General features: G+C 47.5%; 1 protein-coding gene and 1 long non-coding RNA gene across 3 annotated transcripts in view; one reads left to right on the top strand and one right to left on the bottom strand.

Annotated features, from left to right (window-relative positions):
- The window catches only part of MAN1C1 (mannosidase alpha class 1C member 1), a 141,340-nt gene that overhangs the window by 99,922 nt on the left and 28,672 nt on the right, over positions 1–12,746 (bottom strand). The window lies entirely within an intron of this gene.
- Positions 9,563–11,467, top strand: LOC147577848 (uncharacterized). The gene is made up of 3 exons (XR_015254548.1): positions 9,563–9,779; positions 11,060–11,240; positions 11,444–11,467. It is a non-coding gene; the product is annotated as an uncharacterized LOC147577848 (long non-coding RNA).

Here is a 12,746-nt window from a genome sequence, read left to right as displayed (position 1 = left end):
GATATGCAGCCTGACCAATACCTTGATTTCAGCCTGGTGAGACACATTTTGAACTTCTGACCTCCAGAAGTGTAAGAGAATAAATTTGTGTTGTTTCAAGTCACTGTTTGGTACCATATAGGAAAATAACACACTACCGCAGGACCTTTGCACTTCCCAATGAAAAACTGAATGAATAAACCACCAAATCTCCCAATGCACTTCCCACTCCTCCACAGCCTTCTTTCTGCATTAGGAATTCTGATATTCTGGAGCATGGGTACCAACATTCTGGAATTCACTATTCTCCTGCAGCCCCTTGCCATCCATCAATGACAATACTTGACACTTCAGCAGGGCAATAATGTCTTTCAAGTCTGTCTACCCTGCCTTTAAGCTCTGTGACCTATTCATCAAAACATTCCCAACCCCTAGTACCGAGGCTGGCCAAGCAGAGGAAGTCAATATAGCACATTAGTAATAACAATGGCTAGACACGTTCTCTCTGATATCCAGTAACAGACACCTGCTGAGTACTTACTGTGTGCCGAGTGCCGGGCTAATAAGCCCTTAAGAAGCATTTCATCCTAGGGGCGCCTGGGTGGCTCAGTCGGTTGAGCGTCTGACTTCGGCTCAGGTCACGATCTCATGGTTTGTAAAGTTGAGCCCCGGGTCGGGCTCTGTGCTGACAGCTCAGGGCCCGGAGCCTGCTTTGGATTCTGTGTCTCCCTCTCTCTCTGTTCCTCCCCTGCTCACACTGTCTCTCTCTCAAAAATAAATAAAGATTAAAAAAAAAAAAGAAGAAGCATTTCATCCTACACCAACCCTGCAAGGTGGGCTACCATTATTGCCCCTATTTTACAGGAGGATACAGTCGAGTCCTGGAGGGTTAGCTAAGTCGCTTACGGACACAGAACGAACAGTGGCAGAGCCAGGATGCAAGAAGACAACCTGGAAGCCTGCACTCTTCATCACAACAGCACAGTGCTTCCCACCCAACAACCCTTCTAGGTGAGATCAGCGACTCCCTTTCCCAACATTTGGGGCTGTGCAGAGTGGCAGGGCTGGTGTTTGAAGCTGGGGTCTGGCCGATTCAAAAGGCTGTGTGTCCCTTCCATCCCACCAGGCTGCTCCACTGTCTGATGAGTGAATGAACAAAACATCAACCCGGCACCTCTGGACAGCATGTGGCATGCAGAGAATCAAAACGAGGACCGGCCTACTGCCTGCTGCCAGCACCGAATGGCCCATCCTGAGGTCTGTTTCTCTTTGAAAACAAGAAACGTCCACATTCCCAGTTCCCGAAGGCTCAGGCTGCTGGAAGGAATGGATGGCCTGCTTTAAAGCTGCCCCAGCAGAGGCTAGAGCCTTTGGAAACATGAAACAGGCAGAACGATTTCTTTTGCCTAAATGTTAGAGCTTTTTTGTTTTTTGTTTTTTTTTAAGGAAAATAAAAACAGATTTAAGTGAAAACAAGGAAAATATCAAAGTGAGCACTGCACAGATCTTGACTAGAGTGTGGAGAAGAGTAATCCGGGTCTCCTAGGGAGGTGATGCTATCTGAAATCTGGCAGTTCGTCCTTGGTAACCTAAAGACTGCTAGTGGCACCTCAGTGACAGCAAGGAGCCTAAGTGACCTGTTTTAGGGCCTTCGGGACTCACAGGGAGGCCTTTGGCCGAGGAGGGTGACAATAGCTCCCAGGGGACAGGAGTCTTCTCTTGTAGTTGGGTGATGCCATCTCTTGAGAATGAGCTTTGGGTATACAATCCGTCAGGCCCCCTTTTTAACTCATCCATGTAGAACCATGCGGAGCCCTCTGCATTCTCTGGTGATTCTCCTTGGTGCCCAGAAAGGATCAGGACTCTTCTCCTTGGAGGTCCCAGTCCTGGACTCAAGAAGGAGGCCTGAGAACCACTGGCTCTCACGGGCAGTGAATGTCCAGTAAAACGGTTTCAATCAAGGCTTGGATACTGAGCCAGTATTCACTGCCCACCTCCACGTACCAGCCCCTGCACCAGATGTTATCGTGTACTTTATCTTATTTAGTCCTCTACTGCTACTCTGGGAAGCAGGTATTATGTTCATTTTATAGACAAGGAAACTGAGGCTCAGTAATTACTCCAAGGGTACAAAGCCCATAAGTGGAAGGTTTGGATTCAAACCCAGGTCTAATTCCACCCTTTGCCTCTTCCTGTTCTTGCCTCAACCTCCCCTCACCTGACAACCATTTAGAAAGTCTGTACTGAGCCCCTACTATGTACCCTGAGTTCTGGTACCTACAGCGATAAACAAGACAGGCAAAAGTTCCTGCTGTCATGGCTCATACACCCGTGTGGGGAATCAGACAACGAGAGGGAAACAAGCAAGCAGGGTAATTCTGAATGCTGATAAGCACTATGAAGAAAAACGGAGCAAGGTGAGGGGGTAGAGGATGACTAAGCGGGTGGGGATGGCAGAGGAAGGCCCCCAAGATGGTAACTGAGCTGAGACCTTAATTAGTATCTGAAAAACAAAGCTCCTCCTGTTTTCCATGTGCAGCCTGAGAAATGCATTTGACTTTTCTCTTTATTCCTCCCAGGTCTCCATCAGCAGAGATTCCAAAGTGCATAGTTTCTTTTTTTGGCTAGCAAGGCTCGCGAAACCCACTGATAAGGTTACCTGTTCACACCAGGAGAGAGAATTCCAAAGCCGTAAACAGATCCGCTCAGCCTTATGAACACCAGATAAAATGACTCGGGTCTTGGAGCTCAGTTACCCTACCAAGCCAAGTATCTGCCACCCCATAAGCTCTCTTTGAGTTTGCATTAATCAGACAGCTCAACACAGGTTTTCTTTTTATTTCTCTAGGTCTGTGATGACGGATCACGTGGGGTGGCACACTTCTGGATGCATAATAAGGGGCTGGTGGTGTTTTCTCACTCCTACAAGACTGAATTTCATGGGACACAGGACATTTTCCTTGACAGTGCTGATCTAAAAGGCAGCGTTCTTGAAAGGATTATTGCAGCCCTATTATGAAAGATAACCTAATCACACGGGAGTGATTTGATTTCAAGCAATTTGATTTCAAAACCCTGAAATAGAATACCAAAGAATAATTAACTATGAAAACCAAAAGATGCTAATCCTGATGAGCTAATGGGATAGACTAGGAGAGAGAGAGAACTCAGATCTGTTGAGTTTCAGATTCTTGAATTGTGTGAGTGATCGAATCAAAGCTCGAGCAGGCCTCAGGCTGGCTGGATTTGTAGCTTTCTCCTCCCCTCCTCCCTCAAATCCACGCATCCCAGATAACTGGATGCACCTGCCCCCACTCCGCTGCTCTGGCTTCTAAGAGGACCAGGATTCTCTCTCTCCTAAGCTGCCTCCAGATCTGAGCTTCCTGCTGGGGCCTGTAAACCTGCTGCAGGAAGGTGGCAGCTCCCACCGAGCGGGCAAAACAGACCCTTTCACAGGAGGGAGACAAGCAGACTGATGGCCCGTGACAGGTGATTTGATGGAACCTTCACAAAATTCCTCTTCCCTGGATTTGCTTTGGAGGTACAACTCTGGGTGATGGTGGCTCACTGGCGCTCTTTCATAAATCTCAAAGACAGGCCCTTTCAGACATTCCCTACAAAAGAAAAGCCTTGGTGAGATTTCTGTCACTGACAGCCATGTATTCTGTATAAAGGAAAAACCATCATGTTTTCCCAATTCTGAGCACAGTGTCTAGAAAAAACAAAAAACAAAACAAAAAAACGTTGCCTAAAATGAGATCAGTTCAGCAGGCAGGGGCATGGGGGTGGGGTGGGGGGGTCTTTTCCAGCTGCTGTTAATAGAATAACACCAAGTCTTAGGTGCCTTTAAGGTGGCTTCTACTCAACCTGCTGACCCGAGAAGCTGCTCATTTTGTGTCTCTTTCTGGTCAAGAGAAAGAAATTCCTCTTATTTTCGCTGTGGACTTGGTGTTCTATTTATGCACCTGAGAAAGATGTGAGTAACCGATCGCTCTCAGATCTGACTCCAGCCAGGCCTGGCTGGTACCGCTTAAAATGAATAAAAAGGATGAGCCTCATTATTTGGATTCCAGTGGCCCCCTCCTGGATAAGAAGTCACTAAGTGAGGAAGCTACATTCGAGGGTGATGAAAGGGGGTCAGGGATGGAAACGACTCAAAAGAGACAGAGAATGTAAATGCAAAAATGCTTCTTGAGTGATTAGCTGTGGCTATTTAAGCCATTAGAAGTTTAAACCCTCTTGAGGTCAGGGAAAGAACCAGAGGAAAGTCAGAGGCACATTTCTCCTCTTCTTATGATAAACCCAGCAAAATTTTAAAATGCAGAGCATCTCTAAACAGCTATTTGATTAGGTTTTTTTTTTTCCCCCAATGAGGCTATGATAATTAGCAAATGCCTGGGAGATGAGATTTAAATATGCCAATCAGTCCATCTCAAGAGTTTAGCAGAAACAATGTGGAATGTAATTATCTTTAAGCGATAACCACTTTTGTGGGGTTACAGCCTTCACTAGAGATCTGAAACCCAACAGATGACCTCTCCTCGGGCCCGGAGCAGCTTCTTTTCCACTTAAAAAAAATACAGCAATGCCAAGTGTTATCTGAAAATTCCACCACTGTGACCTTTAAAGAGAAGGATTTTGAGTACTTCTGGTGATAACTCTGCCACCATTTCTTCCACTAATGGGGCATTTTCAAAACCAGCAGGGTGATGGAGATAACCTGAGTTTGGAACAGAGGTGCAAACGGACCACCTGCAATATCTAATGCCCTATTTTCCCCATCAGTGATCATTTCTTAGGTTGGAAATCATCAAAAACCTAAAGACTCACAACTTCTCACGCCTCACGCAGTCCGTAGGGACGTGCAAAATGGGTCCCGCAGTAGAGATTGGTCTGTAATGGGACAGAACATTATCCGGAAGAGGAGAACAGAACGCAGCCATTTAGAAATGTTTTTCTGTCTTGCTACTGGGGAATGCTGCATCGTGAAGGGTGGCTCTCGTTAAAATGGAGTCTTGTTGAAGATTCAGGCTGTCGTCAGACCAGGTCCATTTTTCATGCCGCGGACTGGGCTCCACTAGTCTCTCAAAATAGCTTTTTATAATATTGTGATGGCAAAGTGGCCAAGAGAGAGGAAGGCTTCACTTCTTCAACCTGTAACTACAGAAACATGTGTGTCTTGGGCACAAAGGGACGTTACCAGGCAACGTGACAGAAATGAATAACATTGATAATCAATCCCATCGTAATAGTTTTTATAATTAAAGATTACTGCAAGTACAATGGAGTCTAACACAAATGGGAATAATGGAGACACAGCCATCTCTCTGCCTCTTTGTCAGCAACCGTCTTCCTGTCTACACGCGGACCCTACGCTGGACGGACGAAGTCTGTAATTAACCATCTGCCAGTGTCGGTGGCCATAACTCTAACCGGGCCAGCACTTTCTTCCCTAAGTTCTCACAAGTGATAATTAAACCCGCCAGCCTTGCTTGTGAGGTCTGATCACAACTGAGCAGTACATACATACGTTGGCATGTCTAACAGTGATGGATTCTCCGAGAATCACTGGCTGGTGCCTGGGCTGCTAGCACTCTAATCATGAGATAAGTATCTCCTTATGTGAGTGCCTTGAGTCACAGCCCCTGCCCCAAGAGCCTTCACCTTTTCTTTTAATCGAACAACGTTTTGCAATTTCAGCTCCATCTATCAGGCACTTCCATTGTCTGCTAATAGAGTTTACAGAATCCTATTCCCCAGTCTATAGCCAGAGCCAAGAAATCTTCCGTCATTCCTGTAAGTCCAAGAACGTTTCAGATGTACTATAAACTGAACTTGAACTTCGTCCACCATCGGCTGCCGACCTGAGAACTTGCCAGCAAGGGCTTTAATTCATAATTAGATGTTGGCTAGACAAATTACCTGCCAATGGTACCTTGCCTACCACCACTGCACAGGAGAATAATGTTCAATGTGGAGATACATGGAAAGAGAGAGCTCTCCTGGGAGGAAGTGTTTTGCAAAATCTATTTCCTTGACAACTGTTTTCCAAGCAAATGTTAGTACTGTAGACTTTTTTTTTTTTCCCATGGTTTTGAAATATTCTAGTGTCTGAAAATCAACATTGTCAAATGCCCTAATGTGAAAAACAGGGATCAAAACAGAAGCAAAAAAAAACACCAAAAACAAAAACAAAAAAAACACACAAAAAACTAAGCCTCCAGAGTTGAATATTTTAAAAGCCAGGGATTCATGTCACCTTCTGTGTGGGTGGGTGGGTGGGTGGGTGAGTAGGTGGGGGGAGACAGTAATAAGTAGAAGATGGGCTGTCTTTAGAGGTACCTAGCAATCACCTACTCAGCACAGGTGACTATGGAGAAGAATATAGAGGATAGATAGCCTGCCAGGCTGGGCCCCTCTACCCAGAACCGGAGGACTAACTTAGACTCTATGGGAAGTGCAGTCCAGTCCCTAATCACCCCTTTCTGAGAGTGAAAGCAGCTCCAAGAACAACCCAATCAGCCCTAGGATTAGATTCTGTTCCTTTAGAATAACAAAATCTCTGATTCTTTGAGACAAGCCCAATTTCAAATATTCTGCCCCATTATCAGACAATGTGTCAGACACCACGTTTTAAGTTTTTATTTGGAAAATGGCCTCATGGAATTGGTGGGCCTCTGGGTGTGGGCTGAACCATAATCCTAGGGCCAGGACAGACCAGGGGTATAAAGAGTGCTACCATTCTCTGCTCAAGCTGACTGACCCCTCTCCCCTTGATGACGTCAGTGGAATTGTTAGCTCGACTCTAAACAGGTCATGGCAAATCAGGACACTTTTTAACATACTCATTCACCCACCCAATATTCCACATCAAATACTGTCTATACACCAAGAACCATGCTAGACATTGGTTCAGAGGAACAAGATGTGCGCCTATGTGGGGAATTATTTTTTAAAGCAGGTTCTTAACTTGGGGTTTATGGATGGGATTGGAACCTATGAACCCCATGAAACTGTACATAAAACTGGGTGGTTTATACCATGAGCATTATTCTGGGAAAGGACAGTTTATACTTTTTACCAGATAAACATAGGGATCTGTGACTCAAGAAACGTTAGCTGTGTTCTATCACCAACATCCACCCACAGAGAAGGGGTAAGGAAAGGCTATGCAGTGGAGGTGATGTTTGGGCAAGGTCTTGGCCAATGCAAGGGTTTGGCTTTGCCTGCCTGGAGTCAAAGAATGAAGGCTGCATCCTTCCAGCTCAAGCCTCTTCCTCCAGATGCCCTCTGGGCCCCTCACCCACACCAATCTCCCTCCTCCACGCTTGTTCCTCCCCTCATCCACTTACTCAACAAGTTTTTCCCAGAGCGCGTACTTACGCTGGGCCCTATGAGCAAGACAGACACAGGTCCCTGCCCTCCTCGAGCTGACATTCTTGTAAGAAAGACAGATATCAAACAGACATAAATAATTACAAACTGAGATCGATGCTAAGTAGGGGGGGAGCAGAGAAGGAGGAGAAGGGCTGCCTGTGGGAGCCTGACTAGAGAGATGAGCAAGACTTCTGTGCTCACTGGCCAGCAAGCTGGATTATAAACTGCCCCACAAGTTTGAACATCCTCAAGGGGAGAGACCACGGATCATTTGGCTTGGCAGCTCACAGAGCCTGCAAGCACCTGGCGCTGGGTACCACACGTATTTGCTGAACAAATAGATGAGTGAATCTGCAGGTTATCCTGTCCTATTTTTTATATGACATATTTTTCAGCCTGTTCAGGTGCATGGGTCTCATTTGAGATCTCTTTCAAGACCACAGCACAGAGAACAACTAGAAAGTCATCAAACTCAGAGAATTCATCCCATTTCACAAACTCCCAAGAAATGGATTTCGCTTCCCTCTTACTGGCTTTCTCCCACAAAGCTACTTCAATATTCAAACCTGGGCCTTCATTCAAGTTCCAAGCTATTCACACATGACTCTGCTCAGACTCTGTCCTGGAGCTGAGGCTCATTCCTGTCAGCAAAAGGTTGAAAACGCAGAGCTCACTCTCCATAGGGAAGATCAGGACACAGAGGAGGGGGGCTTGTGTCTCAAAGGAGGCAAGGGTTTGAAAATGCATACTACGGGGTGGACATTTATTTTGGTTATTGTCTGTTTTGTTCACGGCTGGCACATAGTACACACTCAATATTTATTTGCTAAATGAGCCAGTGAGTGAAAGGGGACTTGGCCATGCCCGTCAAAGACAGGCAGGTGGGAAAATACACGGGACATGTGGCAAAGCTATACCAACAGTGTGCTGGCAAATGTCTCCTTCCCACGGGAGCTCTGGTTGATATTTTCGTTTACCTTGAAAAGTAAGGCAAAAATGAAATAACAAAAAACATACCAGAAATTCCATTTGTTCGTCTACGACAGTAGCAGATTCTTTGCTGAATTTGATGGCAGTTTTTGAAAACTGGAAAGATGTTATTTTCAATTTTTTGCGCTATTTACAATGATATGCGTTAAGCCTAGTCCGTGTTATTAACATTTTCTCCACCACTTTCCTAAGTCTAGATAATCATCAGAACAATAAATCAAATCCTGATTTATAGCATTTGCTAGTTTCTGTGGTGTCAACATTCCTACCACTGCCTATTTCAAGCTACCGACATAATGTTAGGAAGAGATGTGCAGAACAGCATTATATATAGATACCAGTGGAGGCATCCAACCTCAAGAGCAGAGATAAATAATAATGCAGTAAATTAATTAGGAAGTGATGAGGTTTAAATACTGGCTACCTTTGCTTTTAATATAATTTAATCGTAAATTTACATAATTAATTTTTAAGTAATGGCTGTTTTTGACAATTGGCTCCCCAAATTTCTGAAAATTCACCAATTCCGCTCTGGCATGTCACTGGGTGCATCCCACAGGCAGACCGAACCCTGCCTTGGGACCATAGGATCCCAGCTTCAATGGACTCCCCCAGGACTGTGTGATCATGTGTGCACAACATGTAAGTTTTATCATTAAAGAGAAAAGAGAAAGAAGGTATTCTTTTGAATTATATTTTGGGCCTGCTAATCTGCCTGGATTTAGGGTTTCCAAAAACTATGCTGCAGCCCCACCCTACACTTGCTCTGTTCCCCGGAGGGAAGGGTGCTGCCTCTTGAAGGGCTCAAAAAAGACAGAGCCAGTACTGTGCTTTTTAGGCAGTGAAGCACGTATCATAGGAAACTGTGGCCCAAGGGTCAAGTAGAGGCCCTGGCAGGTCAGTCAGAGGAGAGGTCATTCTAGGTCTGAGGCAGTGGTGGGAAGACAGAGTTTGGCGTGCTGAACAAGTAGAACCATGAGCTAGCTTTGTTGACTCGATGGGGGGTGGGGGGGGGTGGGGAAAGGTCCCAGAAGACAAGGGATCTAGAACAAAATGGCCCGGACTTTGAAGGCTGCCTAAGGCAACAAGAAAGTCCTCAACCCCAACTTCCTGAGTCACATCCGAGCTCCAGCTGATAGCGGCTGTGGTGAAACCAGGGGCCATCTAGGCAAGCGGGTGACTTCACAGCTCATGTCCTTTGTCAGGGGCTGGGGACGAGCACCCTCAGCCCCGCTGTGGCTTCCTGCTCTTCCTCCCTGAGGCAGTGGGCTCAGAAACTACGTAGAGCATGCAGGGGAGAGGCAGGCAGGGCCAGCGTTGTTGGTGATGCTGTTGGCCTGGCCTGGAAGATTCAGACTGCAGAAGACACATGGAAACAGGGCAACCTCTCTCAGCTTCTTCATGGTCTGTGGAGACTCAGTCTAATGGAGCAGGTAGACTGGGGATGCACCAGGGAAATGAGGGGCTGAGAGGGGCTGTAGGGGGGGTCTGGGGAGGGGCTCAGAGGACCTGGAGGAAAAGCAGGGATGCGGTGAGCCAGCTTGGTTATCCCAGGGCCCGGCCCAGAGTCCTTCCCAAGCAACAGTCATACCTGGGGTTTAGGAAACACTGGTGGGGGGGGGGGGGGGGGCGGGGAGGGCAGGGCTGGGGCTGGCATAGGAAATAGCACAACTCAGGACCCAAAGTCTGGCTAACTCTTGTGTTCACCACGCCATCCCAGGCAAGCCCTCCTCGTGAGCTGCCATTTCCTCCTCCAGAAAAGACGGCTGCTTGTAAGAACCATTTCAAAGATCAAAGGAAAGGAAGAGAAGGGGTTTCAGAAGCTGTAATGGGCTGAGTAGATGGGAGGGTTCTCAGAGAAGAGAAAGAATTTTAGGAGGCAGGTCTGGAGGAACAGCAGGCTGTCTCCTTACCAGGCTCACTCCCACCCCTGGGCCAGCCTCCTTCACTGCCACGAAACCTCCAGTCCCCTCCCCACTCACACAGCCCTTACAGCCTACAGTTTGTGCGTCCTAGGATTAAGGGCAGGAGGGATAACCAAGGGTCCCACTCTAGATTCCCACTCTGGCTCTGCCACTTTCTGGCTGTGTAACTGGGCATGTTGCTTAACATCTCTGAGCCTCAGCTTCCTCGGCTGTGACACAAGGAGAACGATCCTATCTGTCTCCTAGAACCACCGTGAAAATGAATAACCTATGGGAAAGGTCACTGAGTAGTGGTCACCGAGTTGTGGCTTTGGATAACTAACACCAGCCAGACCACCCAGAGGGAGACCAGGCGTTCTTAGAGAGCAGGGGAGTGTCTTGCTTAGACCATTCAAGGCTAGGGAGTTGGGGGGGTGGTGGTGCAGGGAAGTGGGCACAGAAAACAGTGAAGAACACAACAGGGGCCTCGCTGTAAATGCTCTGTAAGTGGGTGAGCCCTCAAAGTGGGCAGGTGTCCAGTGGTGGGTCAGTCTCCACGTGTGGTCATCCACAGCCTGGAGCTCCTTTCCCTGATCACACCACAGGATGGGTGATTCGCCCTGCAAGTTACATAGGTGTTTTTGTTCTAGGAAGAATGACGTATCGAAGTGGTAGCTGGTGATCACTCACAGAGGCCAAAGCCCCTGTGGGTAACAGGGCCTGACCTGAGGTCACCAAGCTCCCTGGTCCCGCCTTCTTGTTTTTCTACGGCTCTGGCTGCATCAATCTCTTTTCTGTGTTTGTCAAAGGGCCAGCCCCTTATGTCCCAAACGGGACATGAACAGAACTGAGGCACAACGAGCTACTATATTCTCAGCACTCGGAGTGTAAGGCCCTTGGTCTTAAACCGACAGAGGAGTAGGAAATCATTTCTTGCTAAAGAATAATAAAGACCGTAAATGGCTGTGTGTGTGGATGATTCACTAGAAGGTAAGCACCTCCAACCACCAATGGCAGGCGTCACCACTTTAAGCCTCAGGGCTTGGCTTCATTGCTTTGTTCCTCTACTTCAAGCACTCCCCACCCATCCTGACCCCTGTCCTTGTAACTGTTGCCCCTCCTTCTCCCCAGCCTCTGGAAGAAGCTTCAGGTGGAGGGTGGCATTCTCAGTCTGAATGTTCCTTCACTCCTAGAAAAGGATTTCAGGACACAGAACTGTCCGGCTGGGTAATGAGAAACTAGACCACGTCGGGCTCTCACTTAGAAGGCTGAAGGCCCTGGGATCCATTTCCACCCAGATCCACGCATAAGACCGTTCCTCTGCTTGGCTACCAGCCAAGTGGGCCTCTCGATCCGCTCCCCGTCTCTCCTCTTTGACTCCTTCCTGATCAATGAACCTGAAGAGCAAGATGCCGGCGTGGGCAAGACCAAACCAGTGTCTTGTCCTTTCAGTTTGTTCTTCTAACAGCACCTTCACGTGACCCACTGCAGTTAAGCGGACATAAGCACAGCCTGAATACAGCAGAGAAACATACATGGAATTACCTGCAGAAGGCAAAGACCCAGAAGGAATTTAACGCTCAGGTTTACGTATTCCAAATACGAAGCCCGCCCCTATAAAACCGAGGAACCTATTTCAGCTAACACTTCAGCGAAGCACCAAACTGGTGAGCCTCTAGACCTGGTACCCGTAGCTGTGTGATGAAATGATATCTTTTAGAAGGACATGTGAGGGGCGCCTGGGTGGCTTGGTCAGTGGAGTGTCCGACTTTGGCTCAGGTCATGACCTCACAGCTCGTGGGTTCGAGCCCCGCGTCGGGCTCTGTGCTGACAGCTTATAGCCTGGAGCCTGCTTCAGACTCTGTGTCTCCCCCTCTCTCTGCCCCTAGCCCACTCGCATTCTGTCTCTGTCTCTCTCAAAAAAAATAAACATTAAAAAATTTTTTTTTTTTTTTAAAAGGACATGTGAATCCCAACCTAAGACCTCCATCGGCTTTGTAGACAATCCTTCAGAGACACACCTCACCACCTCCTCCCCTCCGGAGGAGGAAGCAGCTCATGAGGACCCCCAGTCCAGGCCCTGGGCTCTCTCTCCAACCCCCAGCTCCGGGGGAGCTATTCCGTACTGTCAGACTCAAGGACAAGATTTTTTTTCTTTAAGTCAAACCACAACAGGAGAAATGGGGGTCCCAGGGTAAGAGCGAATTTCTTTCCATTGTCGTATTAACCCCTGGCACGAGTCTCTGAGGAAAAATTGGCATTTTCCAGAGGGTTTTAAAAAGGGAAAGATTTCAACCAATAGATGTGGAAGTCAGTGCCCCTGATAGGAGGCCAACAATAGACCCCAGGAGACAAACCAGGAGTTGAAGAGGGATGTGGGAAGGAGAGCCCCCTTTTCAACCAGCTACGCTCTGCCCCACACATCGATCATCTTCCGTTCCCAAGGGTCAGAGGAAACAGCCGGAGAATAGTCTTCCATTTGTATTTGTCAAACTC

This window comes from Puma concolor, chromosome C1 (assembly GCF_028749965.1).
Source record: "Puma concolor isolate L17-30 chromosome C1, mPumCon1.1.hap2, whole genome shotgun sequence".
Classification (NCBI taxonomy): Eukaryota; Metazoa; Chordata; class Mammalia; order Carnivora; family Felidae; genus Puma; species Puma concolor.
The sequence above is the reverse complement of the archived record's forward strand: the minus strand, read 5'-3'. Positions and strand labels throughout refer to the sequence as shown.